General features: G+C 45.2%; 1 protein-coding gene and 1 pseudogene across 2 annotated transcripts in view; both read left to right on the top strand.

Annotated features, from left to right (window-relative positions):
* PCCA (propionyl-CoA carboxylase subunit alpha) overlaps positions 1 to 21708 on the top strand; it is a 456600-nt gene that overhangs the window by 385730 nt on the left and 49162 nt on the right. The window lies entirely within an intron of this gene.
* LOC111546557 lies at positions 2530 to 4077 on the top strand (annotated as a pseudogene).

Genomic DNA, 21708 nt, shown 5'->3' with positions numbered 1-21708 from the left:
TCTTTTTGCAGCTACTATTTAATTGCTTGGCTATTTAATATTTTGTGGCACTTCACCCCTTGTGCGAGGAAGTATGTGGCAGGATGCCTGACAAGACACCTAGGAAGCCACACAGTAGTCAGCATCTCAAGTGTGTGTTCCTGAGAAATAGCCTTCCCAAGCCTGCATATGTTTTGTGTGGTATAAATTCTCAAGATTGTGGGAGGAACAGCTAAGGTCATTTCTAAGGTATCCGCGTTAATTACCTAAAGTAATTACCAAGCACCAGGGAACACAGCCACACTGCAAAGTCAAAATACCCTCATTTGAAATAGAATCCCTGCCTGATTTAGGGGTTAGGGAAAGGATGAGTGGATAGGTTCTGACAATCACCCTTCTGAGGTCAGGAGTTTCAGACCAGCCTGGCCAACATGGTGAAACCCTACCTGAACTAAAAATTAAAAAAATAGCTGGGTGTGGTGGTTTGTGCCTGTAGTCCCAGCTACTTGGGAGGCTGAGGCAGGAGAATCGCTTGAACCCAGGAGGCAGAGGTTGCAGTGAGCTGAGATTGTGCCACTGCACTCCAGCCTGGGTGATAGAGGGAGAGTCTGTCTCCAAAAAAAAAAAAAAATTACCTTTACAGTTCACCATGGCCAAAAAATTGTACCACTCTTTTCCTGTCTCAGCCACTCAGTAAGCCAACCTGTGTAGTAGGTTCGCTGGGGGATGATCGTTGCTTACTGAGTGCCTGTAGGTACCTAGCACCGTATGTTTGTCATCTCACTGAAGTCTCTCCTTTGAGATCACCAGTGGAACCCCCATGTTTCAGATGCAGTAACACCTTCATTATAAACGGACAGTAAGTAAGGGATTTTCTCAGGGTGGTTTATATAAGAAGAGCAGCTGTAGGACCAAACCCAGATCTAGTGACAAATGTGGCTTCCTTCTCACATGAGCATCTGGCTGGTTGAGAGTTAGTTATTCCTGACTGTTTGAAGGAATCTCACTCTGTTGCCCAGGGTGGAGTGCAGTGGCTCAATCTCCACACACTGAAAGCTCCTCCTCCCGGGTTCAAGCCATTCTCCTGCCTCAGCCTCCTGAGTAGCTGGGACTACAGGCGCCCGCCACCACGCCTGGCTAATTTTTTGTATTTTCAGTGGAGACAGGGGTTTCACCGTGTTAGCCAGGATGGTCTCGATCTCCTGACCTCGTGATCCGCCTGCCTCAGCCTCCCAAAGTGTTGGGATTACAGGCGTGAGCCACCGCGCCCAGCATCAAGTTTGATCATAAGATTGCGGCAATTCAGTCATGTGTTCAGGCTCCACTCCTGGTTCTTTAGCTATTTTCCCCATCTGCAGTTACTTCTTGAACCCCTCAAAGTCATCCATGAGGGTTAGAATCTAGTTCTTCCAAACTCCTGTTCATGTTGATAATTTGGCCTCTTCCCATGTGAATTCAATACAAATACTCTTAATAGCATCTAGAATGGTGAAGAAGGTTTTCAATTTATTTTGCCCAGATCCATCAGAGGAAACACTGTGGCAACTGTAGCCTCCCAAATGTATTTCTGAAATGATAAGACTTAAAAGCTAAAATGACTGCTTGACCAGTGGGCTGATGAATGGATGTTGTGTTAGCAGGCACAAAAACCACATTCATCTCCTTGTATATCTCCGTCAGAGCTCCCAGGTGACAAGCTGCATTGTCACTGAGTAGTAATATTTTTAAGGAAATGTTTTTTTCTGAGCAGTAGGTCTACACAGTGAGCTGTAAATATTCAGTAAACCGTGCCCTAAACGGATGTGCTGTCATCCAGGCTTTGTTGTTCCGTTCCAGAGCACAGGTACGGTAGACTCAGCATCATTCTTAAGGGCCCTAGGGTTTTCAGAATGGTAAATGAGCATTAGCTTCAACTAAAAGTCAACAGTTGGATTAGCCCATAGCAAGAGAGTCAGCCTGTCGTTTGAAGCCAGATGTTTACTTCTCCTCTCCAGTTGTGGAAGTGAGATGACATCTTCTTCCAACAGAAGGCTGTTCTGTCTACACTGAAAATCTGTAATTTAGTGTGGACACCTTCATCCGTGATCTTAACTAAACCTTCTGTGTGACTTGCTGCAGCCGCTTCTTCAGCGCTTGCTGCTTTGCCTTGTGCTTTTATGTTATGGAGGTAGTTTCTTTCTTTAAACCTCATGAATCAACTTCTGCTAGCTTCACACTTTTCTTTTGCAGCTCCCTCGCCTCTCTCAGCCTGCGTAGATTGAAGAGAGCTAGGGCTTTGCTGTGGATTAGGCTTTGGCTTAAGGGAATGTTGTGGCTGGTTTGATTGTCTGTGGAAACCACTAAAACTTAGGCTGGGCGCGGTGGCTCACACCTGTAATCCCAGCACTTTGGGAGGCCGAGGCTGGCGGATCACTTGAGGTCGGGAGTTTGAGACCAGCCTGGCCAACATGATGAAACTCCATCTCTACTAAAAATACAAAAATCGAGCTGCAACACTAGTTCAGCTCATCCACCAGCTGAACTAGACCCAGGTGGCAGAAAGATACTAGAAAAATGGCAGAGCAAGAACAAAGAAACAATCCCTTTGGTTCCAGAAAATCTCCTGAAAAAGAGGAAGGCTTATTAAGCTTTCAAAACCATCCAGGCAAAGCAGGCACTTTTGGCAAAGAGGAGCAGAGGAAAGGAAAAGTGCTCAGGTTTAAGCGACTGGAATCATTCCCACATGATTCCTGGCCGCAGAAACGGGACAAGGTGCGTCTCAGATGACTAGAAGTGAACCCTCATGCCTTGGAGTTGCTAGATAAACATTCCTTGGCCTTTGTTGTACGTATCGAAAGAATTGATGGTGTAGCTGGTCGTGGTGGCTCACGCTTCTAATATCAGCACTTTGGGAGGCGGAGGCAGGCAAATCACAAGGTGAGGAGTTTGAGACCAGCCTGGCCAACACAGTGAAACCCCCATCTCTACCAAAAATACAATATTAGCTTGGCACGGTGGCAGGCACCTGTAGTCCCAGCTACTCGGGAGGCTGAGGCAGGAGAATCTCTTGAACCCGGGAAGCAGAGGTTGCAGTGAGCTGAGATCGCACCACTGCACTCCAGCCTGGGTGACAGAGCTAGGCTCTGTCTCGAGAAAAAAAAAAAAAAAACAAAAAGGAATGATGGCATGTGAGTTTACCGGTGCAGAAAACCATTGCAAGATTTGCCTAAAGAAAATTTTTAGTGGTGTCTTTGTAAAAGTCACCCCCTAGAATCTAAAACTGCTGCCTATGATGGAATCTTGTGTGACCTGGGGATTTCTGAATCTCAATTCTCTCTGGAAATTGATTTTGAAACATGGTCAAGGTCAAGAATAAGACCGTCCCTTTGACAGACAGCACAGTGATTAAGGAGCACCTGGGGAAGCGTTTCCAGGTGATCTCGTGGTTCTTGCGCCGTTTGCACCTCTTGGAGGCCCATCATGCTACCAAAAATAGAGTGGGCTTCCTCAAGGAGATGGGCACACCTGGCTATCAGGGTGAACACATCAATCAGCTCATCCGCCAGCTAAACTAGACGCAGGTGCCAAACTCCAGTAAAGTTTTATCAGTGAAGTGGAAGCGTGTGTTTTGGGGCTTTTTTGGGGGGAATTTTTATCAAGTATCTTCATAGAAGATTATTTCGTGCTTAATCTTCAAACATTGGAAAGGAAGGGTCAAAGAAAAGACAGTCATTTATGTTCATGGCAGACACTTCTTTCTCATCACAGTTTCAAGGAAAAATTCCAGTGCTTTCTACATTGGCTGCTGCGTCTTCTGAAATCAACACATTCCATGTTCATCTTTTATCCTAGGGTTTAATGTTGCTAAACGAGTAACTCTAGCATTTGTACAAGGCTCTCTGAGACTCCTGCAGCAGTCGACCAAGCCCAGGGACATACTTGAATCTGGAGATCCCTGGGACCTTGTTTTGAAAAAGACTTGAAATACACATAGGAAGAAAGGCCCAAAAATAAATGTTCACTTGTCTCCGCAAAAAAGTAAAAAATAAAAATTAAATTAAAAAATAAAAATACAAAAACTAGCTGGGCATGGTTAGTCCTAGCTACTCTACTCGGGAGGCTGAGGCAGGAGAATCGCTTGAACCCGGGAGGCAGAGGTTGCGGTGAGCTGAGATCACGCCACTGCACTCCAGCCTGGGCGACAGAGTGAGACTCTGTCTCAAAAAGTAAAAATAAAAAAAACTTTTTGTACCAGCAACAAGGTTATTTTCGGTTTCCTGTCATCCATGTGTTCACTGGAGTAGCACTTCTAATTTTCTTCAAGACATTTTCCTTTGCATTTACAAGTTGAGTAACTGACACGAGAGACCTAGCTTTTGGCCTGTTTCAGCTTTCCACATGCTTTCTCAGTAAGCTTAATCATTTCTAGCTGTGGATTTAAAGTGAGAGACAGGTGACTCTTTCTTTCACTTGAACACTTAGAGGCCACTGGAGGGTTATTAACTGGCCTAATTTCAATATTGTTGCGTCTTGGGGAATAGGGAGGCCCGAGGAGAGAGAGAGAGAGACGGGAGAATGGCCAGATGGTGGAGCAGTCAGAACACACACAGCATTTGTTATAGTTTACCTTCTTCTATGGGCACAGTTTGTGCTGCCCCAAAACAATTTCAATGGTAACATCAAAGATCACTGATGACACATCACCATAACAGGTAACGATGAAAATGGGTTTCCTAATAATGCAGAGGGTTGAAATACTGCAAGAATTACCAAAATGTGACACACAGTTGTGAAGTAAGCACATGCTCTTGGAAAAATGGTGGCAATAGATACAGGGTTGCCACAAATTTAAGTTACAAAAGGTGCATTATCTATGAAGCACAATGGATTGAGCCCAGTAAAATGAGGTAGGCCTGTATTTTTTGGATACTTGATAGTATCTAAGTTTCTTCTCAAATAGAGCAAACATTTTACAGTTCAAATTTGCCCATCAGTAGTTTTCTCCATGGATCTTCTCTGTTAATGCCACATCTATCTAGAGTAAAAGTTCGATTCAATATTGTGCTATCAATTTATCAGCTTGTTGAAGGTGAACTAACATAAGTACATGCTGTGTTGTGTCTTCCGTGTGCAGATACAGCACAGGTGAGCTTTCCATAAGCCTGAATCTTCCCAATGGCGGGGCTTCACATGTGCAGGCCAGCTAGGGAGAAGGGGACAGGCGGGGCCCAGCAGGAGCTCCGTGGGCCTTGTCTCTTGCGACAAGGATATTTTGCTCCTTCGCTCAGCAAAGTCCAGGTTCTTGTCTCATGACCAGGAAGAAGTAAGCAGGCAGACACTCGGGGAGTGAGTGGAGGAGAATGCACTAAGCGAGAGGGAAAACTTAAAGGGCCCTGAAAGCAGATTGCGGTTCTCCCTTCACAGTTGAATACAAGGGCCTTTATATACCTGCTGATGGGGCTGGGTTCCCTATTTCTATCAGTGCGAATTCCTGGCAGCTCCACCCCGGCCTTCCAATGCAGGTGCGGGCCCTTAGTCTGAGCCACTCTACATTGATTTATTCCCTTACTACACGTGTGTTAAGGGATAGACTTGTTCACCGCAAGCATGTTTGGGCAAGAGCCCCCTGTGCATGACGACCTTGGCGGGTCAGGTTATCCTGGGAGAGTTCCCTGCCTCCTGCCTCTACCAACTCTCCAGTCTGCAGTCTGGCTTCCGGTGGTCCTGCAGATCTGGTGTTGATTTTGCAGGGTGTTTGGAAAGGTACCTCCGGGTTTTCATTTATGGGAGTGACTGAGTGCCAACGAGAAAAGGTTAATGCCCTTGAAAGGAGAATTTATTACTTACATCACCTAAGAGAAGGGGGCACACCCCACCATGCAGGGCACAGGGGAACCACCAGTGTGGGTGCCAGAGAAAAGCGTGGACAGGAACCTTATTGGGGCTTCCTCGGGAAGCACACTGCGTGGCTGGTTTGAATAATGTTGGTGGGCTTTGGGGTAGTCTCGAGTTGCCTGGTACCTGGCCCTGGGATGTTTTAAGGCAGTGAAAATATTGGCTTGGTGTGTGTTAGATAAAATGGGTGGTTGGCTTACTTGCAAGTTCTTTACTAAATTGAGGAATTAGCTGGTCCTGGGAGGGGTAGTGTCTTTCTGGGTCTGTAAGTCCCTGCAAAATGTTAAAGTATCATAAGATACAAAAAAAAAAAAAAAAAAAAAATTTAAACATGATTAATATGCTGTGAACCTAGAAGTAACCAGATTTTAGGAAACGGACCTATAGTAAGTAAACTCACAGGGATTGATAGCTAAGCCAGACTCTGCATTTATTAGCTTCAGGGGAGGAATGTTCCTTCCAGTGACCAAATCTTTACGTCTGCCCTCCAGAATATTGACCGACTGTTCTGCCCTCTTGAATGGAATAATTAGGAAAGTCATTAGGTCACCTTAATTTCAGACTAGCTTGGGTTATGTGGTAATCAGAGCAAAGGGTGACGTAGTGTACCTGTGCCATGCAGGAGCTTGGTGAATGAATCGCTTCTCCCAGAACACCCTCCAAGGGCCGCCTTCATGCCTGCCCTTTTCTTTGCCTCTACGCTGCTGTTATCTTCCCACAGAAAGGCCCTCTGCAGTTGATTAGGCTTCAGCTACCTAAACAATAGGCACAGACCCAAACGATGTCAAACTACAGTTCTCCTGCCCTTAGGCTGACACGCAGGTCACTTTGATTGGAATTTCGAGTGTCTCCAAACTCTGGCTGTACACTTTCACAGATGGTCAATGACAGTACTTCTCTGTGGAGTTTTACCAGTGTGGCTCTCAGAAATTCCTAAGAATTTTCTATTTCGTAGGTTACACTCTCTATAGTACATGTACTCAGACAGAAAAACATACTTCATGAAGAGAGCCCTGAAAAATTTCATCTCTAGTCCCAGTGATGCCTTAAACTGGTTGTGTGACCTTCGTAAACCTCCGTTTTCTTTGTTGTAAAATGAAAGGTTGGGGTCGGTGACCTCCAGAGTCTATCCCGCCCCAGCCTGCTCTGAGAGTGATTGCATTTGGCACAATATGCAGTTTGCTTCACAACAGTAGCAAAACATCACACATGCAACTTATTATCATCATTGTCTCTCTTTGGATTTCCTTGAGTTTTCCAGTCTCATTAGGGGAGACATCTCTGGCTTATCGCACAATGACATCGTGTCTTGTAACTTAATTTCTGGGGACAACACATTGTGCTGCTACACGCACAGTGCTAATAATCAAGATCGTATGTTCTGCTTACTGTGACTTTTTTGTGGTTTCTGGGGGAAAAATGCAGATGCTTTTCAATTATTCCAAGGGAATTTTGATTAACCCCCTGGGTGGAGTTCTCTGTGCCACCTGCCGTGGGAAGTGAGTTTTATTGAACAGAAGGTAGGGACTGAATTGCTCATATTTGTTTTCTTTCTGGTACCTATCGTATTATTTCAAGCTCAAGCATTTTAATAAATATTTAATAAATACCTGTCTAAAATAGGCCAAAACTGTCATAACCTAAAACTCTTTTCTTCTTCAATTTTAAATGCAAATGAGTTCATTTGACTTTTAGTGGAATTTCCAAGATAAAGACTCATGTTTTTCCTTTATGTATAGGAAAGTTATTTTTGATGGCATAGTCAATGTCCTGCTTACTACACATTTTAGGTATTAGCCTTTGGAAGCAAATTCCTTAAATTCATTGCAACGTTGCTGCTTTTGTTGCCATTCTTATAGATAGTTTTATATGTTTACTGTTTCTCTCTGTCTCTCTGGCTGTCTCTCTCTCTCTCTCTCTCTCTGTCTCTCTCTCTCATATACTGAGACAGGATCTCACTCTGTGGTCCAGGCTGGAGTGCAGTGGTACAGTCATGACTCACTGCAGCCTCGACCTCCTGGGCTCAAGTGATCCTCCCACCTCAGCTTCCCAGGTAGCTGGGACTACAGGAATGCGCCACCATGCCTGGTGAATTTTTTAGGTATTTTTTGTAGAGAAGGGATTTCACCACATTGCCCAGGCTGGTTTCGAACTCCCAGGGCTCAAGCCATCCTCCCACCTTGGCCTCCCAAAGTGCTAGATGTGAGCCACTGTGCCTGGTCATATATGTCTATTTTGCAGGCCAGAATTCTTTGACGGTTTGATTTACAGAGAATTTTCAAATGTCTGCCTCTAAGGACTTTTGTAGCAATTTTACTGAGATACAATTAACATATAATTCACCCACTTAAAATGTAGGATCCAGTGGGTTTTTGTTTCTTGTTTTTGTTGTTTCTTTTGTTGAGAGATAAGCAACAAATACATTTTTAGTATAATTGTGTTTCATTCAATATTTGGGACATACACTAACACTTGCTATTATTACCATTATTATTACCATTATTATTTGAGCTGAGGTCTCATTCTGTTGCCCAGGCTGGAGTGCAGTGGCTTGGTCACAGCTCACTGCAGCCCTGAACTCTTGGGCTTAAGTGGTCCTCCTGCTTCCGCCTCCCAAGTAAGTGGGATTACAGGCGCAAGCCACAGCACCCAGCGATTCATTGGTTTTTAGACTGTTCGCAGAGCTGTGCTAGCATCACGATAATATTTTAGAACATTTTCATCACCCCAGAAAGAAGCCCCCTACCCATTAACATTCAGTCCTCACTCCTTCCACCCCCTCCAGCCTGTGGTAGCCACTGATCTACTTTCTGTCTGTGTTCTGGACATTTCTTAGAAAAGGAATCATACAGGCCGGGCGCGGTGGCTCAAGCCTGTAATCCCAGCACTTTGGGAGGCCGAGACGGGCGGATCACAAGGTCAGGAGATTGAGACCATCGTGGCTAACATGGTGAAACCCCGTCTCTACTAAAAAATACAAAAAACTAGGTGGGTGAGGTGGCGGGCGCCTGTAGTCCCAGCTACTCGGGAGGCTGAGGCAGGAGAATGGCGTAAACCCGGGAGGCGGAGCTTGCAGTGAGCTGAGATCCAGCCACTGCACTCCAGCCTGGGCGACAGAGCCAGACTCCTTCTCAAAAAAAAAAAAAAAGAAAAGAAAGAAAAGGAATCATACAATGTGTTGTCTTTTGTGGCTTTCACTTAGCATACTGGTATCCACAGTGTAGCCCGTGCCAGTACGTCATTCCTGTGTGTGGCCAAATAACGTCCCATTGTATGGATATACCACATTTTATTTACCTGTCAGTTGGTGGGTGTTTGTTCTTTTTGGCTACTGTGAATAATGCTGTTATGAACATTCATGTATGAGTTTTTGGGGTGACAAGGTTTTACTTTTTCTTGGGTGTATACCTAGAAGTGGAATTTCCAGGTGGTGTGGTAACTCTGTGTTTAACTTGATGAGGAATTCTCACGCTGTTTTCCAAAGTGGCTGCACCATTTTACCCTCCCACTCGCAATGGAGCGATCCAGTTCTTCCACATCCTCACTGACCCCCGTTATTGTCTTTTCTATTACGATCATCATAGTGGCTATGAAGACAGGCTTGTTTTTACATATTCTCTATGTGGTATTCTGCCTTCTTCCCTAGAAATCATAATTAGTGCAGAAGTAGCCCAAATTGTGTATGTTAATTTGTTTTATTGTTTTAAAACAAACTTGAGCCCCCAAAAGCAGCAAAGCACATACATTTCAGTTAATATATATTTTCTAGGACGTTTTTGTCTCTTCTCAAATGAAATGATTTTGATATTAAGCACAGAGTTCCAGGCCGGGCGCGGTGGCTCAAGCCTGTAATCCCAGCACTTTGGGAGGCCGAGACGGGTGGATCACGAGGTCAGGAGATCGAGACCATCCTGGCGAACACAGTGAAACCCCATCTCTACTAAAAAATACAAAAAGCTAGCCGGGCGAGGTGGCGGGCGCTTGTAGTCCCGGCTACTTGGGAGGCTGAGGCAGGAGAATGGCATAAACCCGGGAGGCGGAGCTTGCAGTGAGCTGAGATCCGGCCCCTGCACTCCAGCCTGGGTGACAGAGTGAGACTCCGTCTGAAAAAAAAAAAAAAAAGCACAGAGTTCCTTTCATTTTCTTATACTCATTCTCTCTCTTTTTAATGGTATCACATACTGTGCAGGAAGGTCATTATATAAAGAGAGGAAAAAAGAATCAGCATAGAAGAGAAAATTAATGCTGTTTGTATAATTTTTAATAGGAATGTTGTAAAATTTTGAGATTTAAACCAACTAATAATATTTTTTGTACGTTACTGGGCAGTTTCCCCTTGTTGCCTGTGAACTGATAGTTTGCCTTGGAAACTCAGATAGTAAAAATATTTGTCAAAGCTTCAAATACCAGTGTTTTAATTCCTTATTCATTTAGATATTAATCCTGTTCTGGAGACCACCTACATGTGTTTGTAAGGGATGTAATAACTGACACTGTATTTAATTAGCACTAATACTGTGAAAAAGGAAAAACATACTACGTATGTTTCCAAGTCACTTAGTTTGAAATTAGCAGAAGTAGGGAAGAAAAAGTCCTGTCTACCCCCCACCCTTAGTTTGCATACCCATGGAAGTTTGTGATCCATTTACTCATTCATTTATCCAAGTATTTGATAGGTACATATTTTGTGGTGGACAATGTTCTAGGTATTGGGAAATGGACCAATTTCAATAGGACAGAAATCTGAATCACAAATAAGCATCCAGTGGCAACCAGGTGTTATACACACTGCACCTAAATACAAATTCATATGCATCAAAATCACCTTCATGTGTCACACAGTCACCTTTCTTAGTTCTTCATAGCAAAACTAGGGGAATCTGAGGTCAGACCCCAGAGTACCTGGTTGAGGGGTGGGGGCAGGGCAGTTGAATAAGGGAGTAGAATGAATGAAGACTTTAGACTCCAAAGCTCGTCACTTTATTCTGCCATGTTTTAGTTTTGTGGTATTAAATGTCTACAGAAATTAATTATCTTGCTTCCTTTCTTGAATTCCTTTTCAAATGTTATAGTTACTACTACAATAATTCTATCCCATCTGTTTATATACAAAAGGTAATTTGCCAGGTAATGACCGAGGACACCTGCTTTTAAAGTCGAGCACATGCTAATTTACTGGCTATTTGCTTGGCCTCATTTACTCTCTCTGGGCACAGTTTCTGGGTCTGTAAAATGAGAGTAATTGTACCGTCTACCTCATCGGCGACAGTGAGAATTAAATGAGTTGGTGCATGCATAGCACTTAGTATAGTTCCTGGCTCAATGTTACCACCCAGCAACTAGCAGTGTGGAAATATTTCACACCCAGGAGTAAAGTTTTATTTGCCTTTAGGACACAGGATCCTGGGAACTTTCTGGTTACCATAGCTGCTTCCTAAAGGCAACTAAGTTAGATGTGGAGTTTCTAATTCCTGTTGGAAATTCAGTGAGTAAGAAAATACTACTGAAAGTTATACCATTTTCTGCATGTTAATGATCTGATATTATACAACTTTTAAGTTTTCAGCGCCCATTCGGGTGGTGCAGCTGAGAGACGGGGGCTTTGAGGGCAAGGCAGTGACCCTGCTGATGAAGGGAAGAGAGTCGTTAAGCAAATAATTTTTTTTTAAATCATCCAGAGAGTACTGTAGCAAGGATTGTTCTGAAAAGAACTGTGGTATTCCTTGTTGAATAGCAAGTTTGGGCAGTGTCCGGTAGGGAAATCTCAGGAATGTTATAAATGAAACCAAACGATTGGGCCAGCCCCATGAAGTAGGTGTTCTCCTGTGAGCCGTCGCAGGGTCGCCCTTCACCCCGGCTCCTGATTTCTCAACCTCTTCATTGGACTGTCTGCTTGGTGCCTGGGGAAGAAGCTTCTGCCTTCCCTGGATTGAACGCGGCCCTTCTTGTCCCGTCCGCTGAGCATGAGGAACAGCCGGCCACCCGTACCTGACAAGGCCCGCGGCCGCAGCCTGCACCCAGCCCTGCGCTGACGCTCACTCCAGGTTGCCGCTGGACGTGGCGAGCTCGAGCTAATCGGGCCTTTTAGGCTTTTGCTTCTTGGCAAATGATCAGCTGTGAACTGCCCTCGACCTAACTTGGTCTTGTTAGCTCAGAAGCCTGCAATTCATTGCATTTTACCCTGAAGAAGAAGGGCAGGTCTGAGAACATATTTATTTTTCTGTGGATTTTTTTTTCCCCCTTTGACCCAGGAAATTGTCTGTCTTCAACAACATAGTCTTGTCTCCTCCAGAGAAAAGTTGTGAGTCCTCCGAGGAGTGGTCTGTTGCGGCTGTGGCCTGCTGTCAGTGGGTCACACCAGAGCCCCGACAACTGTCTCCCTTCCTGGGCCCAAGTGGACACCAGAGGTGTTTGGGGCTCTGGGACCGGCCTGTTCTGGGAGGGGCTTTCCCTCCCACTCTGGAACTGTAGCTTCTCAGCCCTTTTCTTGATGCTGGGCGGGTGCCTGGGAGGCCCCACTCCTTCCCTGGGGGCCCTGGGGAAGCCCCCGACTGAGAGGTGCAAAGACCTGCGTGCTCTCCCCCAGCACACTCTCAGCCTCTGACTTAGTTCTCACAGGAGGAGGGAACAGCCTCCAGGAGCTGCTGCTGTCACCCTCACGCGTTGGTGAGGAGGAAATTGCCTGGTGAGGAGGGCTCGCCTGCCTCTTCCCAGCCATGCTGTGGCGTGGCGGCCTCAGGAGTGGTCACCCTGGGAGTGACTCCTCACCTCCTAAGCGGCCCTGGGGCACGAACACTCGTCCTGGAAATCCTGCTAGGCTGGCTTAAGGGAGTTGCTTGTGACACCTAGAATGCCTTTCTGGATAAGCCTATAAAAAAGAAAGAATGGGGCTCTTCTTATTATAGTGGCAGAATTTTTGGTACTAGAACTGGTAAGACAAGAGAAATGGAAGCTGACCGACTTTTCTCTTTGCCCAGGGTTCAGAGGGATACAAACACACATGTAATCTGGCTTTGCATGCACCAGAACCTTCTCACTCTGGGTAAGGGACAGCCATAGTTTCTGGGACGTTACCTAAAAACACAATAATCCCACTTATTCTCTGACAGATAATCATCAGTCATAGCCCCGCTACCCACTTTTATTAAAGAAATAGCTGGGCCTTGTAGGTTAAGCTCTTTATATGCTGGGAGATAGGCCACGTTACCCATCCCTCAAATCCTCAGAAATAAAACAAAAAGTGAAAGCCCATTTATAACAGGAACGCCTAATCTTGTAATGAGGGCATCACTGAGTGTGGCACAGGGAAGACTCCTGAGAGGTTCTGATGGGGTACAAGGGTGCTGACCAACGTCCTGGATTCAGTGGGCCCTCGAACAATGTGGGGGCTAGGACGCCAACCCTGTGCAGTCAGTAATCTACGTATACCTTCTGACTCCCCCAGAATGTAACTACTAGTAGCCCACTGCTGACCAGAAGTCTTACCAATAACATAAACAGTCATTTAGCACATTTGGTATGTTACGTGATTATATACTGTATTCCTACAATAAAGTAAGCTAGAGAGCATGTTGGGAAAATCATCAAGAAGACAATGTATTTATTCATTAAGTGGAAGTGGATCATCATAAAGGTCTTGATCTTCATCATCTTTATGTGGAGTCGGCTGAGGAAGAGGAGGAGGGGTTGATCTTGCTGTTTCAAGGGCAGCAGAGTCAGAAGAAAATCCACATTGAAGTGGCCCCATTCAGTTCAAATCCGTGTTGCTCAAGGCTCAACTGTACACCAAACTGAAAAATGATTCCATTTTTAGGAAGAAATCGTCTACTCTAAGTCCTACTGCTTCCTTTTGCATTTGATGGCAAGGGTCTTTAACTGTGTCCCTGGAGCTGGCTTGACTCCACTGATAGAGGCTCCCCGACAGTCTGACAGGCCACTTTCGTTAGAGGAGAAGGTACCCCCCTTGCCTACCTGTGTTTTCTTACTTCAGAGGTCTTGATTCCTGACTCAGGAGCACCTGTTACAACTTTTATTTAATGAAAAACCTGTGGAGCATTTACTCTTGCTTCTAATACATTAACCAGTCAGGGCTGTCTTCTGAATAGGAGGGTCTCTTGACTCTTTGATACTTGACTTTGGAACCAGACTGGGTGAGGCAGAGCTTCAGCACATATTTTACCAGTGTCTTCAGCAAATGCCTTTCTCTTTGCAAAGCTCCATGTTACTACCAAAAATTAATCCAACTAAATTGTAATTTCTACTCACCCACATTCATTGAGTACTGTGTCTCCTTGAAAGATCTCAAACAAGGCACCTTCTTGCAGGATCTTCACCACCAGACCCTCATGATAGTCCCCTCCTCATTAGGCTGAGACACATACACAGTGATTACATTCAGACACAGAGACTCCTGTGTCTGAAGACCTTGTGTGACCCTTGTAATTAAAGCATTACACTTAGCAAAGGCTGACAGTGGGATAGGGGCTGTCTGAAACTATTCAGCCATAGCCTGGTCTCTGCTTTCTTTTTACAAATGGGAGATTGGCTAAGGCAGACACGGGGATGGCTAAGAGGGATAAAGGACGTGACTTCCATAGAACCTTTTGTTCCTAGGAACCTCTCCATGAAACACAGTGAAACTAGATCAAACCAAAAAGCGCCCTCAGCTCCAGCAGATTCTGAGATAGAAAGCACCTCTTCCCTACCGAACCTTCTCACCCAATGCAGACTGAGTTTCTGAGTGTCAAAGTCAGCTCTCTGAATCCCTAGAGAAAGTAAAAGTTTCCTTGGACACCATGGGTTTTCTTTGCTCCCTGCATGATAGTCACGAAGGGGAATCTGAAATAGGGAACTTGAAAATGCGGCTTTCTGAAGGGAAGTACTGGACAGTAGCCCCCCTTCTCCGCAGGGGAGCCGTGCCAAAATCCCCAGGGGATGCCTGAGACAGCGGATGGGACCGAACCCCGTACACGCTTGCCTTTCATGCCTTTTCCATTTTAACTCCACACTTAGCTCACATTGCGGCTGTAACTTTTGCAGTTTGAGGTACAGCAGCAAAACTAGCACAAATTTCTTTGTCCTTTTTCACAATTTCATGGATAGAAGATTCATTCTTACTGTAGATCTTAGCAACCTCAGCATACTTTTTTTTCCCTTAAGTTGAGAACTTTCACCTTTTCACTAAAGGAAGCACTTCACAGCTGCTTTTTGGCATATCCAGATTGCCAGCATCATAGTCTTGCACTTTGGGACCATTGTGAAGTCAGATAATAGTTCCTGCCAGGCACAGTGGCTCACGCCTGTAATCCCAGCACTTTGGGAGGCCAAGGCAGGTGGATCACTTGAGCTCAGGAGTTTGAGAACAGCCTGGGCAACATGGCAAAACTCTGTCTCTACAAAAAATCCACAAAAATTTGCCGGGTGTGGTGACACATCCCGTAGTTCCAGCTACTTGGCGGGCTGAGGTGGGAGCATGGCTTAAGCCCAGGAGGTGGAGGTTACAGCGAGCCAGGATCATGCCACTGCACTCCAGCCTGGGCAACAGAGCCAGCCTCTGTCTCAAAAACAAAAAAAAAGGAATCCAAGCACTGAGACCGTCTGCCAGGAGATCTGGTAACCAAGGTGGCTACTAAGTGACTGGCTGGCGGTGGGGGTGTCTACAGTGTAGACGCTGGACCCAGAGAGGAGAGGGTTTATGACCCAGGCAGGACGGAGCAGGACAGCACAAGATCTCCTCACACTACTCAGAATGACTCACAATTTAAAACTTACACATTGTTTATTTCTGGAATTTTCCATATAACGTTTTTGGACCATGGTTGACCACAGGTAACTGAAACCTTGGAAAGCTAAAACCTTGGATAAGGGGGGACTACTGTAATATAATATTTTATAGTTCCCAGGCAGACCCTATCTATGCATGATTACAACGTACCATCAATTCAAAACCATAAAGCTTTAGAAACATAGTTGCTTTTACTCCTAAAATATTGAATATGAATAATAATTATTTATGCTTTGTCTTAGAAGTACCTTTTTAATAGGATTGATGTGTATTGATCTGTTTCTTCATTCTAATGTGACCATTTCTGGAACAGTCATTTCCCCTGAAATATCTAACCTGTGGGTGCCTGAGACAGCTTGTCAGCTGGGAAGAACAATGGTGGCGATAGCCACTTGGGGCTGGTTTGGTCGTGAGTGCAAGTGTGGTCACAGCAGCTAGAACAGAGAGCTGTGTGGAGAACACGGGTCGGGTCAGAAGGCAGTAACCACGAGGGATGCAGAGTCGAGAGAGAATTTGTTGATTGGAATGACTCAGGTTGACTTTCAGGATGAAAAGAAGGGGCCAGTAGAGAGGGAAGAGAGGACAGTTGATGTGGCAGACTCCCCCAGGAGAAGGGCAGAGCGTGATCAGGGGCTCAAGTGGAATGCCTGAGTGTGGTGAGAAGAATGCTGCCTTGCGAGGCTGGAGAGGGAGCCAAGGATGGGCGGCCTGGGAAGGCTGGAGAGGGAGCCAGGGATGGGCAGCCTGGGAAGGCTGGAGGGGGAGCCAAGAATGGGTGGGCCTGAGAAGGCTGGAGAGGGAGCCAAGGATGGGTGGCCTGGGAAGGCTGGAGAGGGAACCAAGGATGGGCGGCCTGGGAAGGCTGGAGAGGGAACCAAGGATGGGTGTCCTGGGAAGGCTGGAGGGGGAGCCAAGGATGGGCGGCCTGGGAAGGCTGGAGGGGGAGCCAAAGATGGGTGGGCCTGAGAAGGCTGGAGAGGGAACCAAGGATGGGTGGCCTGGGAAGGCTAGAGGGGGAGCCAAGGATGGGCAGCCTGGAAAGGCTGGAGAGGTGTAGACTGTCAGGGAGCTGCTAACCCACTTAGAAATACTCTATTGACATAACAAGGTTCTTTTGTTTTTTGTTTGTTTTTTTGAGATGGCGTCCGCTCTTGTTGCCCAGGCTGAAATGCAATGGCGCAGTCTCAGCTCACTGCAGCCTCCACCTCCTGGGTTCAAGCGATTCTCCTGCCTCAGCCTCCGGAGTAGCTAGGATTACAGGCGCATGCCATGGGTGCAGTGGCTCACACCTGTAATCCCAGCACTTTGGGAGGCTGGGGCGGGCAGATCATCTGAGGTCAGGAGTTCGAGACCAGCGTGGCTAACATAGACTTAACAAACTTCTATTTCAAAGGTTCAGTCGTGGGCACCAGTTGATTTTGCGTTACAGTCTTTGATAGTGAACGTGCATACTATTTTTAAAGCTGTATTCCTTAGATACTACCATGTTATCTAATGTTTCTAATAATGGAATTAACAAAAAATGACTACATCATCCAAATTTGACTTTGTACTAACATCATGCTTGGCGTACTCCACATCCCTGAAGGTTAACAAGAGATAAATTTGGCCTAGACTTGTCTTTTGCTGAATTCATCACTTAAAAAAGGAAAAAAAGAATGGGGAGGAAAAGCCACGTTTTACTTTTATAATTTTTATTCCATCATTAAAAGTACAACTTGCTTTATGATCTGAAGAAATACCATCTAAGTCTTTCTATTAGGAACAAAAGTGAGCCTTTCAGGGGAAAAAAAAGGAGCAGGGCTTAATCTGCATTCACCCTTTGATGTATTCCTAGATTTTAAAAAGCTTCCCGCCGTTCTCAGCCACGTTGAAACAGACTCAGCCATGTGTCCGGCGCTGTCCTTTTCTCCTCTCAGCACACACTTAGCCAGAGACACCTTTTGGCCAGTGGGCCAGGATTCTTCCATTGCATCTTCAGCACGTGACCACTTGTGCTGGCTCGTTGGGAGTTTCGCTGCCCAGTATTCCTTCCCAAGGCAAAGACTCTTAAGTTAATAATTGGTTCAGAAGAATAAACTATATCGCCCTCTTGGTCTTCTTTTGGACATTTCTTTAAGATGAGGCTCTTATTGGTATATCCAGGGTACTTTACTGAGAAATAGAAAATGCTAGCTGAAACAAGGCACGTCAGTCTAGAGGTATGAAATGGGAAATGCAATCGGTAATTTTTGCTTTTAAATAAAAACAGAAGCCCCATTTTATTGTTGCCGTTTTTAGTCATTTCGTCATTTTTTAATAGCCTAGTTTTCTGTTTTAGAGAAGTTGCTGACCAGTATTTAGAGAGCACCTTCTTAATCCGCACATCCTCTTGTGTGGTAGTGAAGTGATGGGTTGGAATCGTTTTTAATGCTGTTTCCATTGATGGACATTATTACCAGAAGGAGAGCTTTGTGCCAGCTGGTTTCATGGATGGAGGAAAACAATCTGGGTTTCAGTTTCACAAATAGAAAAACAAAACCTGAGAGGAAAAGGAAGTAATTCGTTAGCAGTGGCCACTGTGCAGAGTAGGATAACCTGCCTTCAAAGATTTTTGTTTCATGCACTATAATATAATGTTTAATAAATACTTTACTTCAAAGAACCTCACTACAAGAAAACTGGCCGCTTTCCTGCTATTCTTGTTCACCGGCTCAGTATGACTATAAGTAGCTCATATCCGGTCTTCTGTGGTCTCAGGTGGTCATTTGTGTATATGATCCTTAAGCTGAATCTGTGAGGACTATGTCCCTATTTTAAGTCTTTAGCAAATCCACAGTGTTCTGCAGGAATTGATCGAGGCTCTCATGAAACCCTTGACACTTTGACCCATCTTGAGGAAAATGCTTAGATGCTAAAAGCAGTGCGCATAGGGATTACGTCCTCCAAAAATAGAAAACTCTAAATTTACTAAGCAAGGAGTAGAGAAACTCATCAGACTACACCTCAAGTTTTTGATGTATTGTGATCGCTTCTGCACTCCCATTCTAGACTTCTAAACAACACGTTCAGTATCTTTGAGATAAAAGCTGGACTGAAGTTACAGAAGGAGCACTGGAGATGTCTGAATTTTTCTTTTTTCCCCTGTAGATATATTTGGCATATGTAGAATTTGAGAGCCCACTATTGGTAAGTTTCTTCCAGATATTAACAGATATCAAATTGACAGCTAGAACTCAGAAGAAACTAATGGAACCCTGAAAGAAACCATTGTTGTTTCCACTGTAAATCTGAACCCAGCAGCATGTTCAGTCTGGGTGGAGCCAGTCTCCCGGGGAAGCCGCTTCACACCCATTTTGAATCAGCTGCCCTGGGAGTCTGGTGAGCACTTCGGTAGGAGCCACTGCTGTGAACTCTTTTGCAAGGTCCGGTGGTGACTGGTTTGGTTTTTATTGCTCCCTGTTTGATGCACTGATAGGACCTACGGCTGTTCTTAGAAATATAGGCCTGAGATGACTTAAATTTCACACTGGCTTTCTGTCTTCCGTTTCCACATTCTTTTCGCTCTCCCTCCCTTCCTCCCTTCTCTCTCTCAGATGAGATGAGTTTAAAATCAAAGAGAAAGGATTGCTTTAATATTTAGCAGTCTAAACAGGGGGACAGCGCTGAAGAGGAGGAGGGGAGTGAATGGGAGTAGCAGGGAGAAGCTGCCGGGCGCAGTGGCTCACGCCTGTAATCCCAGCACTTTCGGAGGCCGAGGTGGGCGGATCACGAGGTCAGGAGATCGAGACCATCCTGGCTAACACGGTGAAACCCCGTCTCTACTAAAAATACAAAAAATTAGCTGGGAGAGGTGGCGGATGCCTGTAGTCCCAGCTACTCAGGAGGCTGAGTCAGGAGAACGGCGTGAACCCGGGAGGTGGAGCTTGCAGTGAGCTGAGATCGTGCCACTGCACTCCAGCCTGGGCGACAGAGCAAGACTCCATCTCAAAAAAAAAAAAAAAAAAAAGAAAGGAGAAGCTGTTCCCACCCCGTTGCTTTAATGACAATGGAAAAGGTGTGTGGATTGGGCCTGTGTTTCTCTGTCAGCTACTTTGTTCTTTAAAGCACTGGCTAGCTTAGCCGTCTCTTTCCCTCCCATATTTTGCCTCCTCGAGTGTTTGCCTAGAACCACCTGGCTGTGGCAGCCCTGCTGATGGGACAAGGTGCTCTGTAAGTTTCTAAGCCAGGTTTCTGGATCTGTGTTGAACTTGAACGCAGATAGCACAACCATATTATAATAGCTCCTTACAAACCACTCAGCACACGTGTAGTGAGCATTTCTAGAGTTGAATTATTGCTTAGGTCACTTGTAAGAGGAGTATCTCTTAAAGAGTTCTGTTCTTCGAACTGGCAACCCCAACTCTAGAACTTAACTGTTTTTGTTAATTTTGCTGGCGGGAGATTCATCCAAGTTTCCTAAACTTACTACAAGGATATATATATATGTGTATATATATACATACACAGAGGCCTTTAGGGATGGCCAGCCAGCCAAGCCCTAGGGAACGTCTTATCTGGCAGTTCTCGGGATCCACAGTGGCTTGGGTCATAATGATAATACTGTAACTGGGAGAGCTAATGTACATGGAGCACTCTGTATGTGTGAGGCACCGTAGATTATCTCTTCATTTAATCTTCTCATGAGATAAATACAGACGTTAAATAATTTTCCCAGGGTTCACATAAGCTGGTAGTGGGAACGGGGCTTAAACCAGGGTTCCCCAAGAACAAAAGCTGTGATGCCTTAGTGTCATAGACAGCAGCTCCCAAGTCTTACTCATCCTATGCAGTGCCATTAGCCTGCCTGAGCTCCCCTCACACAGGACTCGGCCTCTGCTGACTAGGGCGTTCATTCCCACTACCATCCACAGTTTCTGCATATGGCCGGTCGGAACCCGTCATAGTGTCATGAGCCATTCTCTAAACCGTCGTCTGCCTGAAAACTGCCTCATTCTCTGTCATTCCTGAAGGAAGGACTCTGGCTGGCCCATCTCATCTTTGCTCACCTAGGTGTTCAATGGATCACTGGGTAATCTGAGAGTTGATGTTCTTCAGTCTGTCAGCCAATCCCAGAGATGGGAGGCAGGGCCTACATGACCCTCTAAATACTGCCACCTAGGATGACTCCTGCAGGAGAAGTACTGAGACCCAAGTTCACCATGGGAACCAACTGGATACGTTTCCAAAGATTTATGTCAGTGACATTCACCACCATGTCCTTTGTATACACAAAATAATTAGAAACTACCTGACTGTCCATCAATAGGAGTTTGATTAAAGAAGTTTTGTTGTTCCATATGGGCGAGTATTCATATGCAGCCATTAAAATAGTGATCAGGGAACTGTTTACAAACATGGAAAGGTGCAATATGAACTATATTGTAACTCGAAAAAATAAAGTTAAAATGGCCTGTGTAGGATATTGTTTTGTTTTACAAACACGAAGTGCAGTGGCTTATGCCTATAATCCCAGCACTTTGCGAGGCCGAGGCAGGAGGATCACTTGAGCCCAGGAGTTTGAGACTAGACTGGGCAACCTAGTGAGACCTCATCTCTGCAAAAAAATTCAAAAAAACCAATAAGTCAGGTGTGATGATACATGCCCATGATCCCAGCTACTCAAGAGGCTGTGGTGGCAGGACCGCTTGAGCCCAGGAAGTCAGGGCTGTAGTGAGCTGTGATTGTGCCACTGCACTCCAGCTTGGGCGACAGAGCAGAGAGACCCTTTGAAAAACATGAAGTCCCCACAAACATGAAAGGCTTAATCCAGGAATAGTAATAGTTGCCGAACTTGAGCAGAATTCTCTTCATGCTCTTCTGTTAGCGTCTGCTATTTTATTATGAGCATATCCCTTATATATTCAGCAATATATTTGAAAAATACATCAAGGTAAAGGAGTTGTGCTAATTAAAAGTAACTGAAATGAAAAATGTTGATTATTGAGGAAGAAGAACAATGACAGTAAGACATAGAGGCCTCAGCGGTATTACTGACAACTCAGTGAACTCAATCATTGTTACCTGTGTAACAGAACAAATTCAGGGCAGAG

This window comes from Piliocolobus tephrosceles, chromosome X (assembly GCF_002776525.5).
Source record: "Piliocolobus tephrosceles isolate RC106 chromosome X, ASM277652v3, whole genome shotgun sequence".
Classification (NCBI taxonomy): Eukaryota; Metazoa; Chordata; class Mammalia; order Primates; family Cercopithecidae; genus Piliocolobus; species Piliocolobus tephrosceles.
Note: the sequence above shows the minus strand (reverse complement) of the source record. Positions and strands in the feature narration are given on the sequence as shown.